Here is a 26772-nt window from a genome sequence, read left to right as displayed (position 1 = left end):
CAAACTTCCCAGGAGCAGCCAGGACAGCTCACAGGGACTCCCATATCAGTTTGGAAGGGCATGCTGATTTTCAGATATGGACATTTCCAGAATCTTATTAGGAAGAAATCTATTTTCACCCACAAGTAAAGTATAGAGGAAGAACTTACACACTTGTCAAGTGGCTTCCATCTTGTCTTTTTCTTTTGATATCCTCGAGATTTGGAATAAATGACATAAATTATCCACTGATATTGTGGGAAGGATTAAGGGAATGCCCAGAAGAACCTGTGCTAGCCCATCTCAAATGTCAGCCATGATTCTGCTCTTAGTCCCATTTATTTCCATATTTCTTCAGGAAAGATGTTTTGTTTTGTTCTAAGAAAGCTGACTAACTAGTGAATGTACAGGCAAGATGGTCATCTGAAATATATGATTTCAAGTTGCTGCATGCTCTGAGAGAAATAATTTTAAAAGTGGGAGGGATAAAGCTATGTTTCAGTATTTAATTACTCTAGCATATACAGCCTGAGATAAGATCTTGAAAAAGAAAAAGAAAAATTAAATAAAATTAGAGTGAAAGGTCACTTTGAGAGAAAATGTATCTAAATTAGGAAGGGACAAAGTATCCCTGTGGATCAAGAATCAAGGAAAAGAATGAGAAAGAGGAGACTTTTTCCCCCCAACACCAATTAAGCTGATCAAAAACTCAGTGGCAGGGTAGGAGACAGAAAAACAGAGTAGATGGCCGATCATTCTTCTGTAGACAAAACAGTATCAGCTTGGATTTTAAATGTTGTTTTTATGTGCTTTGGTAGGCTTTCATGGCATATTAGAAAGCTATTATTTTATATATTTATTTTTGTACATGGCTAATTTTTATCACATAGTAAGATTATACCTAATGTTCATAGGAATTCTTCTTATTTTTATACAGGTATATATTATTTGTTGGGCCTATTTTTAAGTATATGTTATTCAGTAATACAATTCTTGCCTCACCTGGGCAAGGCTCTGGTTTCAACCCCAACACTGTAAAAATAACTGCTTGGATTGTTTAGGATACAGTACTACTATCTGTCACCAATGATTATTTTGCTATCTCTAATCTAGTAACTATGTTTTCAGCGTTTGCTTCCTGCCTTATCACCTATAAATATTTTATTATTCTAAAGGAATAATGAAAACAGTATTGATCTTTAATTAGCTATGGTTCAGTTAATAACTTCTTCCATTTCTCTGTTGCTGTAGAGACTTAAGACTAAGTTATTTATTGCAAAAAGAAGTTTATGTAGGCTTGAGGTTTTGGTGGTTAGGAAATCCAAGATCTGGTGGTCACATTTAATTAATTCTTCATGTTGTAGATGTAATATGGCAGAAGTTGAAAAGGCAAGAGACCTGGTACAGGAGGGAGACAAGAGGCTGGGCTCACTTTATAATAACTGGAAATAGCTAATCTAATCACATATATATATATTAAATAAGAAGCTTGTTTAACAATAATACATTGTTATGCTGTAAACCCAGAAGCATATCATTGCTGAGTACACACCCTGACATGTATGATTCAAGAATCTCTCCCTGAAGCTCTGCAAACCTTACACACCAGCTGACAGACCTCATTCTGTCTATAACGGCCATCAATGAACAATGCTCTTAGCTCCATGTATGTCTTTCATCTTCTTGTAGTCTCTCATTGGATAACTATCCAGGGAGCCTACCTTCAAAGGATCTTGGGAAATGTAATCTTAGGTTCTCAGTCCAGAGAGACAGACAGAGAGGAGAACCAGGGATGATACTGAGATGAAAACATACTGATCTGGGCCAGGAGTTTTGCCTAGTGGTTAGAGTGTTTGCCTAGCATGCACAGACACCTGGGTTCAATTCCTCAATACCACATACATAGAAAAGCCAGAAGTGGTGGTGTGGCTCAAGTGGTAGAGCACTAACCCTGAGGAGAAACCCAGGGACAGTGCTCAGGCCCTGAGTTCAGTCCCAAGGACCAGTAAAAAAAAAAATCCTTACGGATCCCAATTTGCTGATCATTTAACTGATTTTGTAAGTTTGTCATTTATACTGAAAAGAAAAAAAATATTTTTTCATATATAAATTAAAGATATTCACAAATAATTCCCTTTCCCAAGAGGGTTCCTTAGTCTAATTTTTTATTAGCTTCCTTGGAATGATTTAAAATAAAAATAATTTTTAAAACGTTTTCCAAGCTTCTAAAACAATTCAAAACTCGATCTCTCATTGGTGCCTAAACAGCACTGAGAAACAATAACCAAAACACATAACACTAAGCTGGTCCTTTCCTTTTTTATTATCCTATTTCCCTACAGCCCACCAAAGGGAAAAGAAAAATCATACGACACTATTCTTCTTCTTGCTGTAAGCCTGATAGGCTGTTCTTCTTCTGTGTCCACTCAGCTGAAAATGTACTTCCTTGGTGGGAATTCTTTCTGTGCCTCTTCATGCCCTGCCCCTCACAGCTCTGCTTGGTCCTTCAAGGAACAGATGAGAGGCCCATGGGATATGAATAGGCAGCTTCACTGTGCAGGGTCTGGGTGGGCTACCTTTGCACATAGCCCATGTAAGCGGTCTAGAACGGTGGGCTAAAGCATGATGCAAAACGTGTATTCCTTGGTTGGGTCTTTTTACTTTAGGAAACTGCCCTTGATCAGCCAATCCTGGTACTCTATGCAAAGCAGAATGGGAAAAATATATCAGATGGTAAACAGAGGACTTAAGGGTCCTATCACACCGTGCCCTGATTTATGGTTGCTGAATGAATGAATGAATGAATGAATGCTGCATTGCCTCTCTATCTTCTGTCTTCTCACTTTGCCCTTACCTGAACATCCCTTTCCCATTCCTCTCCCCAAGCCCCCTTCCAGCCCTGTTGACTCTCATGTTGCTCTTCTAATGGCTAAAGAGCCTTAATAAGCAACGTGTTTAAACAAAATGTCCTTGCTTTCAAGAAGCTTAAGCAGCAATGAGGCAGACAGACATCACGTGCATTAACTTGGAAATATACAGCTATCATAATATTACTACTGTGAGAAAGCTAGATGTCTGTAGTTTTATAAAATGTCCAAAATATGGATCTGGATATGCCAGAGAAGAGGGACAGATCTAAGATAGCCCCACTAAAGGATGAAGAGCAGAATTGGGTCTGATCTCATAGGCAGGATTTTCTTTTGCTGTGGAGGATGAAAATGGAAGACAAGCAGCCTTCCTGCAGCCATGAGCCTCAGTTCGGTGTGGCTCCTAAAGGAATCTTGATCAGAACTTTCCTCTAGTCCCTTCTCCTTCTCATGGCTTCATGTCAAGGTCAGGAATTAATGAGAGAGGAAAACAGAGTCATAACTGAGCATCTAGGAGGAGACAGGGGTGGAGAACTCTTCATAGAGAGAGTAAGGCTTATCTCATCCCAGTTTCATACTTCGGTGACCTTGAAAACAAGGCTAGCAACCTCTCACTTTAAGGATTCAATGAGCAATGAAATAAGTAGGTCTAACCAATGTTAGCCCTGTGTTCTCACTTGCTTCCTTCCAGCTGCTTTAGAAACTTTCTACCCCCGACATCCCATCTCAAGCTGACTGAGACAAAGCTTAATTAGAAAATTGCTCTTATAGATGAGAGAGTGCAAATCTTAACTGAAATGACATTTCAAGAATGAATTTATGAAAGGGCAAAGCAAGTGAATAGAGTAATTAAATATGAGTTAGAGCTGGCTGAGCATTTCCATGGGGGAAGCAGCTCTTAGGTCGTGCGCTCTCTGTCACTGTTGAGTTGATAAGGATGACTTCGTATTTGTCAAGGTTCTGCAGATGCTTTGTGATGCGATGGGACAAGGTTTGAGTGTATTTTTTTCACTCTTCCTAGGATATAAAGACATTATAATGGACACTTTACAAGGACAATTGGACAAGTGGAAGGGTAATCTGAACTGTAATAAGGAAACACAATGGTGGCAAAGCTTAGGGACATGAGTTCCAAAAGATGCTGATAGAGGAACAAAAGCTAAACTGTGCTCCTAAGAAGGAAGGCCAAGGCAGAACAAGGAGCCGTGAGTCATGGGTGTGCACCAGGCTCGGGACAAAATGAGAAGTGGAAGTGGTACTGTCCGGTCCACAGGATTCTCTCCATGTTTCATAATGAAAAATACCATGCTCTCAATCTAATAGTGCTGCTATAGTAAAAGTGCCATAGGCCTGGTGATTCATTTCTCACAGATATGAAGGCTGGAAGGCCCAAGATCAAGATGAAAGCTCATTGTCTGTGAAGGCCCTGATCTTTGCTTCCAAGATGTCATCTTGATGCTTCCTACTCCAAAGAGAATAAACATTCATGTCCTCACCTAGTAGAAATGCAAAAGGACCTCCCAGAGGTCACCAATCCATTCTACTGAGCGCTACACTCAAGACTTAATTATCACCCCAAGGCCCTCAGCCCAGCAAACAAGGGACCCTGTCCCCAGTGAGGAATATTTCTCTTACTTCACTGGACTCCCTTGGTTAACAAATATTTTAGGTTGTGACTAGGCCAAACTTTAATTTTCAATCATATTAAGTGAAGTAAGCCAGACTCAAAGGAACATAGGCTCAATGGTTTCCCTCATTTGTCATAATCAGTAGAAACCTTGGGCTCTCCTAGCAGAGATTTACAATAGAGCAAAACCTAGATACATAACGCCATATAGGATGATGCTAAATGAAAGGACCTCCAGGATATAGAAACAAAAGCCATAGAAACAGTGATTGTTGTCCTTAATGTACTATGTTATTTCTCATCTCTTTTGCCATCCCTTGGTTATCTCATATTGTTACAGTATTTCACCTTACCTGATATATTGTATATATGCGTATTTAGTTATTTGATGAGGGGGGGGGAGGGAAATGGGGACCAAGACATGAGAAAGGGTATCAATGTATGTGAAGTAATGCACCTTCTATCTGGTGACTATAATGTAACCCTTCTATTAATTACAATAAAAATACATGAAGAAAACTTCAATTTTCTGCTGCCAATCCAGCCTCTTTTCTGCAAGACATGTTATATACCTTCTCATCTAATCTTTACCTGGGTTAAAATGTTTCTCCACAGCTTCTTCTATTCCCTGACTAGTACTTTTCTTTTCCACCCAAAAGTAACTCAGTGGCTTCTTCCAGCACAAAAAAATAACACTGAAGAGAATAGGGAAATGGAAGGTTGGGATGGGGAGCAGAGGAGAACAAAGCAAGTAATTTTGATCATGATATGGCATACTAGCTTCCACTGTTTTTTTCTTGGGGTTTGAACTCAGGGCCTAAGCATTGCCCCTGAGCTGTTGTGTTCAAGGCTGGCATTCTACTACCTGAGCTACAGCTCCACTTCTGGTGTTATGGTGATAAATTGGAGGTTAGAATCTCATGGATTTTCCTGCCCAAGCCAGCTTCAAACAGATCCTCAGATTTCATCCTCCTGAGTGGCTAGGATTATAAGTGTGAACCACCAGCACTGGACTCAGTTGTTTCCATTCTTGATGGAGCTCTCAAGACCACCACCTTATGGCATGGCTAAACGAAGAGTGGTATCCTTACAAAGTGCTATTTGGCAGCTGTAGAAACTGAGATTCAGAAACATAAAGGGATTTGGCCCTGAAAGATCAAGAGACAGATCTCAAAGAGCTGCAAGCCAAGACACAGTCTTGGCTTGACAGGAAGCTCTTTGATTCCAAATCTTCCAGTGACGGAGCAACCCTGGTGGCATCTCGCAAGCCCTGGGCTGGATTTCTTTTGACTGCCAACTGAAGAGGCTGAGCTTCCTGGTATCTCCTCCACTGGCTGGTAAGCAACAATTGCAATTGGGTCTGAGAAGGTCATTCTGGACATTCCTGGCTCGCCCTACGTAGATGACAAGGCACTCAACTTGAATATCACACTTAAAGAACTCCTCGTGCTATTTCTCAAATATGGTTGGAAGAGCAAGCCAAAAGATAAAGGAGGATATTGGTTTTGTTTTTGTTCTGGAGAAACCATGATATCATCAGGAGTTCTGTGGAGGGCTTTGCACGCTCCCTCCTCCATCACTGCTCAGAGCTTGGAAGTTCATTTTTGAATCAGGAAATAACTTATCCATCTAAAGCTGCCGAGTTATGAGTATTCCTCACTGTTAAAGAGCAGGGAATTTCATGCGGAGGCTTCCCATCTGCACACCCTGAGTTCAAAGAATCCAGCTGTTGGAAAGACTTGCAAGCAAGCACTGTAAGTAAACAGCCTTCTCTCCAATCCATGCAGACATCTTCAGGCTCTTTTCCTTCTCAAGACAAGTCCTTTTGCTCCAGTTGGTGTTTCCGTGTGTGTGTGTGTGTGTGTGTGTGTGTGTGTGTGTGTGTGTGTGTGTGTGCAAGCATGTGTCTCTGATGTTTAGAGGTGTTTACTAACAGGCTTAGTCAGTAAGAGTCTCTGCGGAATATTTCTGCTCAAAGAGGGAAAGTGCAAAGTCCTCAGGCTTGCCTTTGCTTTTGCAGGGTTCCTTTAGGAGAGCTCCCAATTTGGCAATTACTCTCCTCTACAGGCCTGTGCTCAAGAGCAGAATAGCTAGATGTGGTGGGAACAGGTGCAAGTGGCTGCTAACTAGAATTCTCACCAACTCAGTGTCTACAACTGTCAAATTTCAGATGATGCTTTGGTTTGATATGCTAGGATTTCAGTGCCCCGTGAGGCGGGGTGTATGTGAGAGGGCTGGGAGGACCAGGAGGGAGCCAATATTGGGGTTTCTTTCAAGGACATTTTTGTAGTGGTATAAGCCCTGTGTTCAATTTACTTTTGGTTAAAGGTGTTGATTTATTTTATGATTAACGAATGTGCTCATGAACTCACATAGTTATGTAAAGCCATCGTGGCAATATGGGAGCATTCGTATTGAAACTTGAGTGGTAAACAGTATATTCTTACTAATAGGAATTATAGGAACAGAGTACACCATTTCATAAACAATGTAATGTGATATGTATGTTTCTTTTATGGGTAGTTTACATCACATTGTGGTTAATGTCTGGAAAGTAACTGAGGGAATCTAATATGCTGAAAGGAAACGATTGAAATTATTTTTGACCCTACAACTTCCTTAAGAATATAAGCATTCTTGGGAGCCAGGAGTTTGGCCTAGTGGTAGAGTGCTTGCTGAGCATGCATGAAGACCAAGGATCGATTCCTCAATACCACATATATACAAAAAGCTGGAAGTAGACCTCTAGCCTTGAGAAAGCCCAAGGACAGTGCTCAGGCTGTGAGGAGTTCAAGCCCCAGGACTATATATATATATACATATATATATATATATATATGTATATATATATGTAGCTAGTTATATATATATATAGCTAGTTATATATATATATATATATATATATATATATATATCCCTTGCTGGACACTGGTAGCTCAAACCTAGCTACTTGAGCCAGCCCAGTCATGAAAGTCTTATCTCCAATTAGCTACCAGGAAACCAGAAGTGATGCTGTGATTCAAAGTGATAGAGCATTAGCCTTGAGCAAAAGAGCTCCGGGACAGCTCTGAGGCCCCAAGTTCAAGTCTCATGACCAACAGGGAAAAAAAAACAACAAATTAATAGATAAATAAAAGACTCCAAGCATCCCTTCTCAAGTCCCAAACCATGTGGGATATGGTTGCATGAGACATATACCCCAAGATTTCCCCTTTTGCCCTACCCTCAGACCATTTCAATAACAAGGTTCCAGACTGCCAGCCTGCTCTTTCTGACAGTATCTGACTTCCTTTTTTTGGCTTAAGCAATGTTGACTCATACCATGACATCTTGTGACCCTGAGACCATCTCTGTGTGTATAGAGCAGTCATGACAGTACACAGCCAGGCCGCATCCATGGTTTACAAAGCTACAGGTAAGACGGGGTTTATCTCACTGGGAATTCACACAGTCCAGTTCTCATGCAGCAATCCCTGTGAACAAGTCACCTCTGTTTTGGGCCTGATTCACTCTCTAACCTTTCGTGGCTATCACATCCTAAGTGCTAAGAGCCATATACAGCAAATCTCAATCATGTTCCCAACGTTTGCCGTTTCCATTTCCTCAGGTAGTTAGTTGTTAAATAACGTGGATGCTAACTGTGTGCGATGTATGGTACACCATCTTATAAAATAGAAAGACCCAGTGTGGAAGATGAAAGGAAATTACTCAGGCTCAGGAAAATACTTATTGAGCATTGGTTGGCCACAGCTCATCAGCGCTGGGGAGAGGGTGAGTCCCTGCCAAGGAGTTGAGGGTGTGAATGAGAGTTCCTGGAGAAGAGATATATACCCAACTGGACTCTGTATGATTCTGAGTTGGTTAAACAAGTCTGTGCCTCAGTTTCCTTACATAGAGGTTATGATAGCAGTTTCAGGTCATGACTGAAAGTTCATACAGGTATTTATTTTTTCCTTTCACATGTAGAGAGGTAATTAGTCATTAGTCATAGTAAGTGGCTGGCAAATCTAGGATTTAGAAGGCCAGGATCCGCTTTGATAATAATGGAGACAATTTATTTATCGTTCCTTCTTACTGTCTTGTTTTTTTCCTATGGTACAAGAGTCTAAACTCGAGGCCATCTACTTCCTTGGCAAGACGTGACCACTGTGTCATGCAATCAGCTCTTTTGTGCACTGATTATTTTGTGACAGGGTCTCATTGTCTGTATAGGCAACTGCATCTGGTCTGTGATCCATCTGTTTTCAGCTTCCTTACATAGCCAGGATGACAAGCTAGGCTCACTGCACCAGGTTCATTCACTGAGTGACTTTGCATGCACTTTTGGGCCCAGGCTAGCCTGGAAGTGTAATCCCACTGATCTCAACCTCCAACAAAGCTGGATGAGAGCATCCTGTCATTGTAGCCCACACTTGGTTGAGAAAGGGTCTTGTGTATGCCCAAGCTAGCCTTCAGCTGAGAGATCCTCTCAATCTCAGACTCTCATCTAACCAGGATTAAAGGCATGAGCTACTGGCATCAATGGAAATTCCACATTGTAATTTTTGCCTTCCTCTCATTTGTTGACTTTGTTCTCATGCATTCCTTTTCCCTGCTATTTCTGGGACCTTCAAGATAAACATTATTCGTCTTGATGACTTTACAAAAGCAAACTGAAACTCAAAGATGCAAAGAAACTCACCCCAAATGCCACCTATCTAATAATTAATAGAGCTGGGATCTAAACATAGGTTTTCAAATTCCAGATCCTGAGCTCTATTTATAAACCTCATGTTCTTTTTTTTCTTTTGTCAATTTGTGCATGGGTTGGGGTCATGGCTGTCCCTCTGCTGTGGGGAAGACTCATATTACCAGTACTTACCATGCTAACTATCAGCTAGACTTTAATGCCAGGACTAGACAAGTGTCTCATTAAGTAAAGCAGGTACCCACACTGTTTGGCTAGTAAATTCCCTACATGAATGTGAGAGTTCGATGAATCACTGTCCTTTGTGACTTCCGCATACTGACAAAGAGCAAAAAATGTTGAATCCAATATGACCTTCACCAGAAGAAACGAAGGTGACATGGTGTGTTTAGGCTAACAGATTGGGCATTTTCTCAGTATGCGTATTTATGGTCAGAAACAATGGTAACCCAGGGTTACTTACTGTTTTGTTTTTAGTCCAGAACTTTCTTCATCTTTTGGCACATGTTACTTTTTAAGCTCTATGGCAGCCGAAAATGTTGTCATAAATCTCTGGTTGTATCAGACTATAGGGAGCAGCAGATGAAGGCTTTTGGGGGCTTTTCAATCACAAATCAGGGCAATTCAATAAGAGTTGTCAACAAATTAAAATAAAAAATAAACGTATGGTATTAGGAGTTTCCTTAATAAGCTTTCCACAGAGAAGCCAGCAACAGAGAATATTTACTGTGCTGCAGACAATGCACTTGATTTCTCTACAGATCACTGTGACACAGATACATGAAAGACATGAAGATGCTGAAACATATGCTTGCAATCTGGGAACTTCAGATGCCTGCAGGGGGTCTGGAAGTGATTCTCAAGGGTGACCAATGTGAAGATTTGAAAGGAAATGGCCCTGACTTTGAATTCTCTCTCCCCCACCTTTTAGCTTCAAAGCTCTAAGCACTTTGGGCATAGTAGCTCATGCCCAGAAACCAAGCTACTTGAGAGACAGTGATTAGGAGACTTATTTGCCCAGGTAAAAGTTAACAAGACCCCATCTCAACAAATTAACTAGTGTGGTGTTTATGGTTTCAGCTACTTGGGAGGTAGAGCTAGAAAGATCATGGTCGAAGGCCAGCCCAGGGCAGAAAAACAAGACCATATCTGACAAATAACTAAAGCAAATATTCTGGAGGCATGGCACAAATGGTAGAGGCAGCAAGGCTTTGAATTCAAACTCCAATACTATAACTAAAAAATAAATAAAATAAAAAATAAACACTAAGCACATTATATACCTAGTGAGGTTGCATTACAGGTATAAATAACTCAGCATAGTTCCCTAGCAGAGAAGTCATGTACCCACTACCTGACAAATGTAACTGCAACCCCTCTATACATCACTAGGGTATTTTTTAAAACACCCTAGTAAAATAGGTTCCTAATGAATGTAAGTTCTTGTCTACTTGAGCTCTGGTCTCTTCAATCCATATATATGTATTATGTACCTATAATATGCCATTCATTTTGTAGATATAACAGTGAACAAGAGCCTGAGTCTCTGCCTTCATAAACTTTACATTTTAGAAGAATAGACTACAGAATTATAAAGTAGAATGTGCCTGCAACAACTAAGCTCTAGGAAGAACATAACTATAGTTATCATTAAAGCAACTAACAGCTCTAAGGAATGGAAGGCTCTTTAGCTAAGTGGGCCTCACTGAAAAAGTGGCATTTAGCATAGATCTTTGTCATAAGAAAACACAAGAACACAAAGCCACACTACTAACTAACCACATGACATGAGACCCATCATGTTTCTAGACAATATTCTAATCTAGACCTGCTCCTCTAGCCCTTAACTGCAGAGCTAGAGAAAATCTATAGAACTTCCTTCAGCTTTGAAATTCTGTTTGGAATTTGTTTTCCTTCGTTACTATTGTGTACTATGAGTAATTGTATGAAAAAAAAATTTGTAAACCAGGCTGGATGACAATCGCTGTTTCCTTTTCAAAGATACATTAGTTAGGCCCTGAATGGAGATTAATAAATGAATTTTTATAGTTAGTGAGAAGACAAGGAGGCAGATTTTGTAAGGATAAATTGTGTGGCTTTACAATGACTTCATGTGTGGCTGCAAGTCTGAAATTATACATAAGCTATTAGAGCCAACATGTCTGTCATGTTGCCAGGAGCCAGCAGATCCAAAGCACTATTATCCAAGAGACATGTATGGCTTTTCACAGTAATCCATGGTCTGGAACATTTCCTTTTTAAAAATGGTGCCCAGACCTGATGTGGCTCTGAGGTAGTGTCCTCCAAAATGAAGGTAAAATCAGACAATCTGATCTGGAAGAGTCTTCCTTTGTCTTCTAATCAAACAACAGTCGCCAAAATCTCCCTGGCTGTAAGTACCCCAGTGACTGAGTTCTGCATTTTACACCATATGATAGATCTTGGCGATGGACACACCACCTGGAATGAGAAGGAAGGAGCATGTGACATTTTCAATTCTCTACTATTGTCTTTCTTTTTGCTTACTTTATAAAACAAAATCTCTCCAAATTCCAAAAGTACATTTAAATCGAAAACAAGTTCTCAAATTAAGACCCAAATACTGAAAATTAAGAGCCAAGAGGATAATATTACGAGACTGGAGTTAATTAGTTCATCATAGGAAAGCAATCAGTAGAACACTCCATGATATGTGTTGAGGTTCTGCAGAATTTTTACCCAGAGAACAGTGGTGAATTCCTGTCCCTTGGGGAGAGAAAGGGAAAGGAAATCAGGTAAACATTATTATTAACATTTGCTATACATTAGCTCTTCATCAGGACTCTGGGGAGGAGAGAGGAGCTACCCGTCCCACAGTCTTCACAACTGAGGAGCTGGGGCTTAGTGAATTTAAGTCACAAGGAAATCCACTTAGCTAGTAGTTAATGGAACCCAAACTTACCCAACTGCTGTCCAACTCTAAAGCACGCACATTTTCTACTCTACCATTCCGCCTGAGAAAAATTAAAGGCTGATTTTCCCTCCACATGCAATACACATTTTATTTAAGGAAAACAAGAATTTCCTGAGAGATTTTAAATACTGAAATGGCCTCTGGAGGGAAGAGGCTCAGGAACCATCTTCCTTGGAGGTCTATTGAAACCAGATTGGTTATCATATATGCCTGGTATGACTTCAGTGTGGTCCCTGCCCCAAGGTGAAAAGATACACAAGATGATTCCTCAAATTCCTGTCTCATCTTTTCTGGTCAAAGGCCAAGTCTCCAAACCATGCAGAGCAAAATGGTAGAGCCATAATCAGACCACTCATCCTACACATCCCCACAACTACTCAATGCTAATAGTTTCGGCGGAAGCAATGCTTGTATCATGAGGAAGGGCCACAGTCCCTTGGCTAGCAACTGTGTTCACTCATCCACCATGGACACAGAGGAGACCCAACTCTGTTACCATCTACACCCAATGAAATGAATCTCTTGTCAATTTTCCAACAACTAGGAAATACAAATGGAGGCCAAAACTGGCATGAAGGCAGAACAGTTTTAGACCATGGAAGTGTCTCAAAATCCCATGATTATGTGTTATCTGTTAGTATTCTATTTACCCACAACTATCAGAACACTAGGATCCTTTATCTCCTAAGGGGTTCATTGTTTTGTTGTTTTCCTCACACAAGAAGCCCAGGAGTAGGTGGTCGAGGGATGGAGCAGCTGTCCAGTGATGTCCTCAGGAAATCAGGCTCCTTCTATGTTATCGCCCCATCACTGACAGCATGGGACTTTCAGTTCCATGGCAGCAATAAAGCTGCGCTGTCTCCGGCTTAGAAGCCCAAGTTGGTTGACAGTTGAAGAACCGATTCGTGACAAGAAATTAGAGCGAATCCACTAAATGGCACCCAGTTTTGTGTCCACACAAGCCAAATTCTCTTCATTTCAGGCATCGGGCTCATATTCTATAAGGCAAGCAAAGGTCTTCTCTTGGTTGAGCTTCGCTTTAAGTTAGAGATAGAACACACCTGTTCATCCTATTGATCTAACGGTGGATGTAACATGTCCACTCCTAGCTAACAGAGTGCTAACACCAAGTGGAATCTCCTAGATTTTTGCTTTCCAGTCTTTGATATAGAAAAAAAAAAGACAGGGAAGATATAAATTGGAATGGATTTTGAGTGCCTTGTCAAAAATATGCCATCAAGTCCTGTTTTCTGAAAATAATAAATTTGGAATTTGACATATAAATAAGACTAAATTACACAAACATTTACTAACTGTATCTTCTTTCATACTTAAATAGTTCTTGTAAACATGAAAATATTTTTAGGATAAGAAGTAAGAGCAACCAGGGACTGAATTCTATTCAACAGAGGCAAAATGGGAAGATCTGGATTTGGGCAACCTATCAAGTCTTTAATCACCTATCTAATTATAGGTATGAGGTGCCTCTGCACCTCAATATTTTTGTTGTTCCAGTACTAAGGTTTGAACTCAGGGCCTCACATACTTGCTCGGAATTTTTTGCTCAAAGCTACCACTTCCATAGTTGATCTATGTCTCCATTTGCAGGTTTTTGCTTGTTAACCAGACATAAGAGTCTCATGGATTTGTCTGCACTCAATACTTATTAAATATTTCAAATGAGGTCAACAATACCCACTCATATAATTGCTTTAGAATTCAATGAATTCTATAAATTTTCTATGTACTCTATGAAGAGTCTGGCACTTATCATTCCAGAAAGTCTCCCTAGCTTTGTATACTTATAAACTTATAAATGCAAACTGATAAACTTTCATGAAACCCAGCTTAGAAGCCCAAGTTGGTTGACAGTTGAAGAACCAATTCATGACAAGAAATTAGAGCGAATCCACTGAATGGCACCCAGTTTTGTTTCCGTACAAGCCAACTTCATTTCAGGCATCAGCGCTTTATCTTAGTAAACCAGACAAAATGTCTAAGTGATTTTGTTGTCCAAGATGCATTGTGTGCTTCAAAGAGCCATCTGCTTATGACTTGTTACAAAACAGAGTCAAGAGAGCCATTTGGTGACATTTTCAAAAAGTGACTTCAGTGTTTATAACCAAGGGACAGAATTCCTAGAATTTGTACAATTTGTTCTTTGTTGCAATGTGCAATTTTTTAAAAAACCCTTCATGGGGCTCTCGGCTGTTTCAATACATTGCCCCCATCATCTAAACCCATGAAGCCATGTTTTCAATTGGGTTTCTTTCCATTTTTAATTATCTCCTCATGTCACTCTGATCTTTGTCATCAGAGTTGAATGCTCAGAGCTTATCACTTCATAGTATCCACTACAAAATCTAAGAAAGGAAATAAAGAAATTCAAAGCATCAGGAGACAATTCTTATGGACCCTACCTGTCCCACTCAACTCACCTGGTTCATTTGAAAATCAAGAGGGGCTTTATACAAGACAAGTCACGGGCTGGGAGTTTAGCCTAGTGGTAGAGTGCTTGCCTAGCATGTACAAGAACCCGGGTTCGATTCCTTGGTATCACATGCATGGAAAAAAACTGGAAGTGGTTCTGTGGCTCAAATGGTAGGGCTCTAGCCTTGAGAAAGCCCAAGGACAGTGTTCAAGCCCTGAGCTCAAGCCAGGACTGGCAAAAAAAAAAAAAAGACAAGTCATGATACACTTATGCCTATTTTGGCATTTCCTATCTGCTGGAGTACAATTTCTGCCATGCGATTGCTCATGACAAATCTCAGACCCTTCTTAAACTTCTGTTTAGTTTCTCAGACTAGTTTTCTTTCTTTATTTTTTTGTGGGTCTTGGGGCTTGAACTCAGCCTGGGCGCTGTCCCTGAGCTCTTCAGCTCAAGGCTACAGTCCTACCTTTGAGCCAAGCCCCACTTCTGCATTTTCTAGAGGTTAATTGGAGATAAGAGTCTCGGGTCCTTTTCCCTGGCTCCACAAGTTTTCTTACAAGAGGCCATTGTTCTTCCTTCACTGCCTCCCTTCCACAGCTGTAGTTTGGCCTTACCAAATTCTGCCTGGGGTCTACTTGATTTCTGTTGATCAAATGAACTATTCCATGCAATTTAGACTAACTCCACCTCCTGTCCTGAATGTAGCCAAATTCATTTTTTCACTTTTATCAAAAAGAATTAATATAAACCAAGTAAAGGGTGAGCTAAACAAAAATCCCTGTCCTCTAGAAAAAGGCATTTCATCCTCTGATCTCACAAGAAATAGCATCAATTTTAAGTCCCCCCCCCCCCCGGCCAATCTCCCTCAAGGATCTTGGTGTCTGTTCTGTGCCCACCTATGCTCATGAAATCCCAGGTAACAGTCACAGCGCAAATCACAGTTCTATTCAAAGGGAAGGAGATGAATGCTGGACCATGGTGGAACACAGTGCAGTGACAATAGTGACAGGAAGGAAGCAATTCCTCATCTTCCCTAGTAGTCATTGTCTTTTGTGCACAATTGCCAATTCTGGGACAGAGGTAGAGATAAAGCTACTTCCCCAGGTGATCATCTGGCTTCCAAAGTCATTGTGCCTGTCCTCAGAGACTCCCATCTCTACTGAAATGTCATCTGGAAAGATTTCCTGGGAACATTGCTTTTACTGTCTGACATTCACAAGTTCCTCCATAAAAAAAAACCTCAAAACAGGGGCCGGGAGTTTGGCCTAGTGGTAAAGTGCTTGCCTAGCATGCACAAAGACCCAGGTTCGATTCCTCAGTACCACATACATAGAAAAAAGCAGGAAGTGGTGCTGAGGCTCACGTGGTAGAGCTCTAGCCTTGAGAAAATCCAAGGACAGTGCTCAGGCCCTGAGCTCAAGCCCAGGACTGGAAAAAATAAACCCTCAAAACAGTCCCTGGGGAAGGAACAGAAACAATTTCCATACTTCATTATCCTTACGTAACCTCTCCTCATTTATGTACCAATGCATATATATCCCCTACACTTGTCTCCCTTTGTGTTCAGTCTCTAACTTTTCATTGAACTTAGCTAGAACATCCTAGAAAGCAAAGAAATGTGGGGGAAAAAACTATCCAAAGCTCTGTGCCTTCAAGCTGACCTCATTTGAACACAGCCATTCCCACCACCTATTTCCTTTAGAATATGGTAAAGACTAGTTCCAAGCTCTACTAATCTGAAAGCCCAGGTTGGTACGTTGAACATGGACAGTGATAGTCACATGTGCTGTCACCACTGTTGACACTGGACACTTTCCAGTAGCAACCTCTGTCACATCCTCACTGATTTGCTTCTCTGTCCCCTCGCCATCCTGCAAGATGCCTGCAACAGGTCAGATCCACTTCCCTTGAAAAAAAGAGATGTGTCAGCGCTGTTACCTCATGCCTGTGATCCTACGCGGGAGGTTGAGATCTGAGGATTGCAGTTCAAAGCCAGCCGGGACAAAATAGTCATTGAGATGGTTATCTCCAAGAAATGACTCAGAATGTGCAGGACACAGAGCTGTGGCTCAAATGATAGAGCACTAGTCTTGAGCACAAAGAGGCTCAGGGACAGTGCCCAGGCCCTAAGTTCAAGCCCCAAGACCAGCCCCCTTCAAAAAAAGTACATAGTGATTAGAGACATGTCAAGTTTGTGTTAGAAACAATCAGCCAGTAGAAGCTGAAGGGTTCAGGAGTTGGGGAAGGTGTTCGGTCCAGGTAGAAGGTAGATGAGAATAACCACATAACCCCTCAGATGGACAAGTTGGTATTAAACTAGTACAGGTCTTGAATGGCACCTGTGTCCACTAAGACAGGACAGAAGCCATCTAGATCCTTAGCCATCTAGAAAAACTGGGGAACTAAACAGGGAGAGTAAGGAAATTGAGACAACCAAAATGATGCTGTTTTCCTCTCGTGGTTAGAACTGGGATCGTTGCTGAAGGTGCAGGCAATGCATTGATTCAGTGCATCTCAGCCCAACGTTTATCATGAAGCAAGCACTAGTAAAGCAGATTATAGTCACTGCTTTCCCTCTAGGCAGCTCAACATTTATAGCAAGTGTTTATCTACAAAAAGCTCCTATAAAAATAGCTCGGGACACCACCACATATTTTGCCTTTTAAGTGAAACATATGAGCAGTTCAGAAACTTTTATTTTTAATTTTTAAATTGTAAGAACCTCTCTAAACTTGTCTGCATTGGGATGGGGGCTGGGGAAAGAACTTGGCTCAAATACTCTGCTAAAGGCCCATTGACTACATAGACCCGTTCATGACCAAGCCTGGAGAGTCCTAGAACTTTGCCAGCAAGAGGTGTGTACAGAAATAAAACTAAACACCAGAGCCTTTGTGTTTTCATGTTGTACAAAATAGCTCCAGACATGACACACGAGAGAGACAGAATCTAAAACATGGACCATTTTTATGTTTGGCCTTTGAAGATTTTAATAAGCATGAGCCAAATCAGGTTCTTGGCTTCAAATGTTGCAGACTTTTTCTCCGGTCTTCCTTTGATTATTTGAAATCACAGGGCTGGTTTGAGAAAGTTTCATGCTCGGACTTGAAGGCAGCTGGCAAACAGACCACTGTGCCAGCACTCCTCATCCCTAGCAGAAAGGGGTGGCACAGGAGTATGGTGGGTCCGCTGGCATTTCAACCTGGGCCTCAAGAAAGCAAACAGCGGAAGGATTTAACCAGATGTTCTAGAATATGCGGGTAGCTTTGAACTGACTGATACTCATTTGAATGAGTTTAGTTATGGGGGGCGGGCGGGAGAGGAAGATTTGATTTGGTCAGGTAGCACATGCTTAGAATCTCATCACTGAAGAGGCCACGGCAGGAGTTGGATCATGAGTTTGAAGCCAGCCTGGGCCTCTCTCAACTTAAAACTAATGAACAAATACAAAATCATCAGAATGTGCCACTGGTCGGATGGATGCAAATCCTTCTATCCCTCCACTTACATGGAGAAACTTGATTCCATTTCCTGCCAGGCCTGCTTTCTGTGTACATCTAGGAAGCTCTCTCCACACCTCCACGCTGGGGGCTGAGTGGACATAGCCATCTCTGTACATCCTCTGGCCTCCAGCCAGAGGGGAGTGGGATACAAACATGAATAGCATCCTTTGTGAGTCTACTTTGCCTTTCTGGGCCTATTTCTGCCTGTCCCTCTTAGCTACATATCCCAGCAACTGCAATTTATACAAGAAGGAAAGGAAGTTGTCCTAGGGGGGAACTCTGAGGTACAGAAATCTTAGAAGAGAGAGTAATAGGAAACAGGAAAATGCCAAAGCCAGGAGCTTGCTGTCCCTTCACAAGAAGGTCTTCATACACTTTTCTGAGAAGCCTAGAAGCAGAGACCCTGAGTTAGTCAGAAAACAAGTCCTTAATGTTAAGAAATTGGATCTAACTGGCTTCTCTAGAGACCATTCTGAAGAGCTCTCTCCCAGGGTGGCCAGAACCTTGGACCCTGGCTGCCAAGTCTTAGCAAGAGGAGGCCCCCTAAGGAAACTAACACTGAAACAGCTTAGCCAGAACTTCCCAATCCTGTCCTTTCTCAAGATGGCCTGGGACAGTGTGAAATGCAGACTCTTGGCCCTCACCCATAAAAAACCTAATCTGAATGTGTAGAGTAGGGCATAATATTCCCTGGCTTGAAGAGGCTCCCTGGACATTCTAAGAACCAAGTTAGAAAGGCATCACCCCAAATGACCTCCTTCGCTGTGTGTCCTGGAGTAAGGGAGATCACTTCTCTGAGCCTGTTTCCTCAACGTTAGAAGGAAGGAGCCCTACCTGGGGTAGGCAGCTGTGAGAATAAGGGACTAGAAGAGCATTAGCACCACGATAAAGTGATGTACTATATTTGCCACATTTATTGAAGGCCCGCTGTATGCAGGGCCCTTTGAGACATGAGAACACAAAAGGAAACAAAAAATCCTATACCATTTTAACTTTCCCAATGTTCCTGTAGGATGAAAAATACTATGATTGTTTTTTATCTTTGAAGGGGAGAGAGTCTATGTGGTTTTCCAACACCATGCCATTAGTGAGTAGCAGGGTAGGGATTTAAGGTCACTTGCACTATTCTGCAAAGAGGCATAACTGTGGCTCTAACATCAGGCTGGGTTTAAGAAAAGGAATCCTGAGCTATTGTCTCTAGGCCCAATAGTAATTCAGAAAATTCAAGGTTTGATTTTTCAAAAATGTCTTAGGATTGTAGTTATATTCTTTTAACTGTAAAGAGGAGGGGTGGGGAATGGCCAATAAAAGGAAAATGAGAAAACATTTATCAACTATCAATTGCAATAAGACCTGAAGACAACTGTTCCCCTGGCTCTTTGAGGATTATAGATGATCAGTTAATCTATTATAATCAGCCAGGTTTGTTTGGAGATCATCAATAATGCTGTCGACAGCATTCACTTGAGTGCACAATAAAAGATACATTTGTGGACTGGAGGTAGGGCTTACTGGTAGAGGACCTTAGTAGCCAGCTTCAGGCCCTGAATTCAAGCTCCAGCACCACCATTTTTTTAAATGATACATTTCCATGAAAGGAAGCAAAGAGAAACAGAAAAGGATTGGTTGCCATTGGTTGTTCTCTGGTGAACACAGAAATCTGAAATTCCCTGCAATGAATTCTGAAATTCCCCTCACTTCAAAGACTACATTTCTCCTTCAGCATTTGAGGAAAGTATTGGAGCTGGTGTTGTGGGTGAGTGATGAAGGCCAGCTCCCATCCTTACCTTCTAGCCAGTTGCTCATGAGCATCTAATTCCCAGGCTTTCTTGTGTTTGCTACAGAAAATATTGGCTATTCTTGCTCTGTGTGAGTCAAGGAGGTGGGACAAAACAGCAATGACCAACAAACCCCAAATCTCAATGGCTTCAAACAGCACAGGTTTATATATGAATGTCTCACATCAGGAACCAGCTGAGACCTCTGTTTCTCATGCAAGATTGAGAATCTACCAGCTTTACCATCTCCCAACACAATGGCCAGCATAATGTAAGACTTCGCAGCTCACAGTGAACGAGACGGAGAGCAGGTGGTAATCTGTGCTTGCATTCACTGCCCACGCAGTTCATCAGGCCGGCCTCGGCCAAGTTTGTGGGAAGTGAGGTGTGGGAGAAAAGAATGATCTTTCTATGCATCTCAAGAAGATTGAACCAGAAACTCGTGACGACCAAACATCCAGCACAGCATACCACACATAGACTCAATCAGGATGTTCCTATAAAAATCTGTTTCCACGTTGCAGACGACCCATGGGGAAAGGGAGTGGCAACTAAATCAGGACAAACAAAAACAAATACCATTTTAGTTAAGAGCTAACTCTGGCTGGGAGAGGCTGTCTGGGAAGAAGAAGGGAAGAAGATTCTACGGGAGGAGGCGGCACACCCTGACACGAGTCGCCACACAGTTGATGTTTGTGGCTTTCCTGAAAAGCCATACTGGTCTCCTGGACACCAAAACCGGAGGGTAACACACCAACCAGGAGCTGATCACAAGCACAACTTGGAAAACCGACAACTCTCAATCCTGTCCATACGACTATCCTGACTGTTGATTAAAAATGGATGCACACATTCACACTGGAATAACACCAAGACAGAAACCAGGCAAGCTTTCTGGCTTGGGTATTAACAAAAGGAATGAAAGGGAAGAAAAATAAATACAAAGGGCAGAATTTTTTTTTTTTGCCAGTCCTGGGCTTGAGCTCAGGGCCTGAGCACTGTCCTTGGACTCTCTCAAGGCTAGAGCTCTACCACTTGAGCCTCAGCACCATTTCTGGCTTTTTTCTATATATGTGGTACCGAGGAATCGAACCCGGGTCTTCATGCATGCTAGGCAAGCACTTTAACCACTAGGCCAAACTCCCGGCCCGAATTTTTTTTAAAGTAAGTGTATCACAAATAATCTCCCTTCAGAGAGTACAGAGACTAGTTCTCATCGTGAATTAATGGCAGAGATTTTTTTAATATATTTTTATTATAATTAATAAAAGGGTTACATGATATTTGCCAGATAGAAGGAGATTTTTAAGAAAAAAATATAGAAAAAAATCTGAAATGATATAGAAAAGAAAGAAAATGAGGAAAAGTTGAAAAGCAGAGCTCAGAAAGTCAGTGAAAGGTCAAAGTAAAACATGGCAGCCACAGAAAACAGATAAATAGCCCTGAAGCAGAGGAGCATCCTTATGAAATTCCATGAAATGAAACAGAAAGGAACAAGAGCAAATAAGAATAGATAAGATCAGGCAAACCAAAGACAATGGAAGCTGTCATAGTTAAATCCGTGCACTGAAAAGTAAAAGGAAATACTATGGCAGTAGAAAAAACCCTTCAATTCAAAGAGGCACCTTGACATTAAAAAACAACAAAAAAAGAAACTAGAAAACTCCAAATTTGAAAAACACACCATGTCCCAAGATAAACAAGAGAAACTGATGCTGTCAAGAGCTGGAGTATGATAGGTACGGATGGATAGGTACTGAATTTCAGAGAAAACTGTTTTGTACAGATTCTTCAGGGGTGATGAATCAGAAGAGGCCTGGCAGGTTCCCTCAGTCTCCAATAGAAAACTCACCACTAGAAAATGACAGAGCAGCAGTCAGCAAATACTAAGGCAAGACAAGAGGACCACAGACTCTCTTCTCAGCCAATGTGGTGCTACATCCATTAAAAACCACAGGCCAGAATTCTCAAACGTGAACACATCCAAGGACTATATTAACAGAACCCTTCTTGAAAATTTGATGATGAAATCCAGCATATCAAAACATAAACCTAAATAAAAACACTCGGCAACACAAAAGGGCTAGAGTAAGTGTTAGGTCCCTCCAAACATAAAATCAAGACTAAACAATAATGAGAGTTGCTTGACAGCATGAAACAGAAAAAGCTGTGATCTCGTTTAACTTTGAGGAGGTTGGAATAAGGCAAAAGAAGTATGGAGAATCCTCCTTTGTCATCAAAGAAATTAAACATTAAAGTCAAGGCATACAGAGTTTCTTAAAAGTAAAATTCTCTTTTTTAAAACTAGTATTTCTCAACTGATGGGTTTCTATCTCAGACATGTCTATTCAGAAACTTCTATCTCTTGTTACGTACAAATATTTATCTGAAGTACAGTAATTGCTTGTTTATTCCAGTGATTTTTTTTCTGGCAAATTCAAATCAATTTATGCTTAATAATCATTAGGAAAAAATTGTTAAATACAGTATGTACCTATATCATCACCAGGACAAAAAAATAGTTAATCATAGTATGCCCCTATTTTTATAAAAACTCTACCTGCTAACACTTCTAACAAAAAAAAAATCTGAAATGACAAGATCAAGTATGGACAAGTGAATGTCTGAGAGGTAAACGTTTGTTTTGCTTTGTATTTCTTACTTTGCTCTTTCCTGAACCCCAAAAATTTTTGTGAGCAGCAACATTTCTGCAAGTGGAGTTAGCACAGTCTCACTAAAGTAAACACTGCTGCAGATAATATGAGCCCATGAAAATGTAACTGTCCCTAAACTCCAAGCCTTCCCCCAAACCTTCTGCAAAAGGCAGAAGCCTGAGGGGTCCAGCCTCACGGAGGCTCCCCACCACCATAGTTTGTCTTCATTTCTGGAAACAGCTGTGTTTCTCGGCTGAACCCTGAGTATTGGTCTCTTCCTGCCTCCTCCTCTTAAATGAAAAATGCCGTCCTTGTGCCCTAAGCCTCCTGGAACAAATTACCGCCACAGAAATTTATTCTCTCTGAGTCCTAGAGTCGAAAAGTTCAAAAGCAAGGTTTTGGCAGGGCCGTTTCCTTCTGGGGTAACTAAGGGGACAGTGTTCTTCCTCTGCCTCTCTCCCAGCAGCTGGGGCAATCCTGGCAGTCTTCCGGTTATGTGTGTTATCACTCCCTTGTCTTTACATTGCCTCCTTTTCCCTATCTTCTTTTCTGGGGACGCATGGGTTCATGATACACCTAATCTAGGAAATCTCATCTCAGCATCCTTAACTGCATCTGCATAGGCCGTATGCATGTGGGGGTAGAAATGTTACCATTCGTCTCACTGATAGGGATTTCTGCATAGTATAAAAACTCAAAACCATTAGTCGCTCCTGTTTGGAAATTCACACAAACAGCAATCTTTGAGATGATAGCTTCATAAAACACATGGGGTCCAAAGATCACAGAGGAGCACAGATAGTTCCAGAATTCGGAATGCCTGTTCCTTGTCTTTCTTAGCTAGATGATTTCATTTAACTTTTCTGGGTCTTTAAGACTGAATGAGGACTGGAAATGATGTTCATAAAGTGCTTCATAAAGTGTTTCAAATATAGTAAGTAATTATTATGCTAGTGCTCCCCCTCCAAGAGATTAAGCCAGAGGGATTCAAGCATTTGCATAACTCAATAAGCCCAATTACTGAAATAATCAATTCTCTCTTTTTTTGTATGTATTCTTGGGACTTTTACATCCTGTAGTAAAGGGCAGATGATTGCAGATGGGTATCACTTCTTTTTTTTAATCTGAGCCCATATTACGGGAACCAAACAGTCTGAAGTTATGGAAACCAGAACTGTGAGTTTGGCTTCCTCATCAGAAAGGATGCCTGGTTGGCATTGTGAAAGACATTCTTAAATATCAGGTGGCAGTTTCAGGATACATTCCTATAGAACTTGAGATCGTGAGTCCTAATTCCACAACACCCAGGATTTTTTTTTTTTTGCCAGTCTTGGGCTTGAGCTCAGGGCCTGAGCACTGTCCTTGGACTTTCTCAAGGCTAGAGCTCTAGCTCTTGAGCCTCAGCACCACTTCTGGCTTTTTTTCTATGTATGTGGTACCAAGGAATCGAACCCGGGTCTTCATGCATGCTGGGCAAGCATTTTAACCACTAGGCCAAACTCCTGGCTCCAACACCCAGGATTCGTAAATAGGCTCAGACATGGTCTCCATTTTAATACACATTGGATATGCAGAACCTCAGTGAATATTCCATACAAATCTTCCATAGAATCACTGAGGGTGTCAGTTCTTACTTTTCCACATCACTAAGCCTACCAGTCAGGAACAGTTTGCTTGTAGGCAACAGAGTAGAGCAGCAGAGGCTAGAACCAGGAGACATTTTTATGTAGTCATGTAACAAGGAGTCAGGTGGTCACAGCAGCGGCTCAGATGCTTGTCAAAGCCACTGCAGATCTGGGCTGCATCTCCCTCTCCACTGTCTCATCCTCACGTCAGGTTAATGCTCATGCTTGTCATCAAATGATAAGGAGATGGCCTGCGCTTCACACAACACTTCCACGAGCCACTGATGAGCTAGTCCAATCTGTGTATTTTCATCAGAAAAGTCAAGGTCTTCTAGAATTCCCTCTGAAGTAACTGCTTATAGCCCATGGGTAGACTCCTGTCAAATAGATGCCTCCCAACCGAGAAGGGTGCTGGGAAGTGAGGATACAGATTATCATAGATCACCATCCACTAAAGCTCCGAATTCTTGATAGAAAGCTTAGAGCAGGGCAGGGGGGGCGGGGAATGGATATGTTTAATAACAGCTGGTGCCACAAAAAAAAGAAAGAAAGCAACAACAACAACAACAACAACAAAAAAGCCCTGTTGAGTTTGGCCTCCTCAGAGCCAATATCTGTTTAAGAGTTGTCATTCTCCCTCCTGAGAATGAGTGATTTCGTTCAATTTCTTTAAAAAAGTAATCTTTAAAACTAAATATCAAACTCTGTGACTTTCTTGCTTCCTTCACAATGTTCCTACAGACAGAAAAATTTAAGGTTGGCTCAGGATGTTCACGATGCTGCGTCTCCTGGTCCCAGCCCAGCAGCTCTGGCTCTCACAACCGCACCCTGGCCCTGTTCTTTTGCCTGGCTCTCTTCCCTGCTGTGGCTAATCCTGTGTCCTTCTGCTGCCAGCTTCTGCAGAGATCTCCACTCCCTCTTCCCATGCCCATTGGCCTCGAATTCCCATCTTTTAGATGTCTACACAAATGTTCCTCTTCAAAGAAACCACGGATCCTTTCCTACCTACCTGTCGACCCTCTCACCAGAGCTCACCATCCTGCAAATAGCTTTCCAGTCTTTATAGCAGTCGGGCTATTCAAAACTGTCACCTTGCCTGTCTGCATGCTTGACATCTGGCCACCACCATATAACACCAGCATTCTCCAAACACAAGACTTGCATATATTCTGTGTTCCATGATTGTCCTTAGCACCTAGATCCTTCCTTTGCACCTATAGCAGGTTTTCAATAGCTCTCTGATGAATGAGCAAGGGATGGACCAATGCTCACGATGCAGCATGGCAAATTTCCAAGCGGAACTAGCAATAGAGACAGAGAGGCTAAGGGAGACACTCTGAGGAACTCCCATGGTACTATTAGAGAGGAGGAGATCTATGTGCTACATATAAGTCTACAGGCCTAACTGAACAAAGCAAAGGATGAGAAAAGGGATGTGAGAGGGAGAGAGAGCAGGGCTGAGCACGACAGCTGCCAGCTTCCAACTTCCAAGTTGGAAACAGCACACACGCAGTTTCCCTAGGGAGATGCTCCTCGCAATGTTATTGGCACAAATAAAAAACAATCCCAAACCACCCCACTATCCAACAAAGATACCAGTACTAAAATAAAAAGCATCTCCAACTCATCCATGCGATGGAATTTTTAAATTATGTTGTAAAGTCACACTTCATTACACAAAATTGGTCAGATAGAGTGAGAGTCAATAAGTATATGCAAAGTGCAAAGTGAAACAGAGAGAGAGAGAGAGAGAGAGAGAGAGAGAGAGAGAGAGAGAGAGAGAGAGAGAGAGAGAGAATTCTGCATCTTTCCAGATGTAGATCCCAAAATGATAACAAGGTTGTTTCTGGGTGGCCTGATTACAGCTGAATTCTATTTTCTTCCTTTTATTGTCCACATACTTTAATTTTTCTCTGATTAATTTGTTTTTAATTGCACAAGCTTGCTCCAATTTGAAACAATCCAATTAGGGTACATGTTTTAAATATCCTAACAGCAAGATTTAAACTATAAATAGCAGAAAGTTTTTTTTTAAGTAAAGCAGAAGATCAAGCTTCTATTAAACATTTTTCCAGATAAATGTACAAGTGGCTAGGCAAGAATACGTGATGGTTACACCAATAAGGCTGCATGATGAGGCCTACGACCCTCAAACTAGCAATGATCAGAACTATTTTTCAGAGCGCATGCAGGAAAGAGTTCATTGCCAGTGACCTGAACCAGGCTAGTGCCAGAAAGCATTCAGATGGTGACTGAGGGAGATGCTGGGTTTTATACATGCTGATGACACACAGAAAACAGGCATTCATCAGAAAGGCCAAGGTCGAGGGTGTGGGGGGGGGGGTGACAACTCCAAGCCAGGTGTGCAGTGTCAGAAATAACCTGTGGGCTTTCTGTTCTTGCTCCAGAGAGCCCACATTCCAGCAGAGAGTCTCACCCAGCTACGTGCTGGCTGGAAAGGCCTGGATCAGGTATAGAGTAACTAGGGAAGGATAGCTATGCCTACTGCAAACTTGAGATACAAAAGTACCAGAGAGACATAGGAATCAGCCACCATACCCACAACTCCCCCTTAGCCTTGTGCCCTGTGCTAAACTCACTTCATCCTCAGAACTTGCAAATTCTCCTAAAGTTTGAGGAGGCCCAAGAACATAAAAGACCAAGCTGTGCT

The 26772-nt window shown here is 41.6% G+C and overlaps 1 protein-coding gene across 2 annotated transcripts in view; it reads left to right on the top strand.

Moving 5' to 3' along the window:
- Positions 1-26772, top strand: part of C1qtnf7 (C1q and TNF related 7) — an 89039-nt gene that overhangs the window by 29218 nt on the left and 33049 nt on the right. The window contains exon 1 of one of the 2 annotated variants that reach the window (XM_090344104.1): positions 5810-6227. The exons of the other annotated variant lie outside the window; for it this stretch is intronic. The gene's annotated coding sequence lies outside the window, so the exon portion shown is untranslated. Of the gene's footprint in view, positions 1-5809; positions 6228-26772 lie in introns of those variants that run through there. 2 annotated transcript variants of the gene reach the window in all.

Source organism: Megascapheus bottae, chromosome 13 (genome assembly GCF_031878675.1).
Source record: "Megascapheus bottae isolate mThoBot1 chromosome 13, mThoBot2.hap1, whole genome shotgun sequence".
Classification (NCBI taxonomy): Eukaryota; Metazoa; Chordata; class Mammalia; order Rodentia; family Geomyidae; genus Megascapheus; species Megascapheus bottae.
This window is presented reverse-complemented; position numbering and strand designations above follow the sequence as displayed.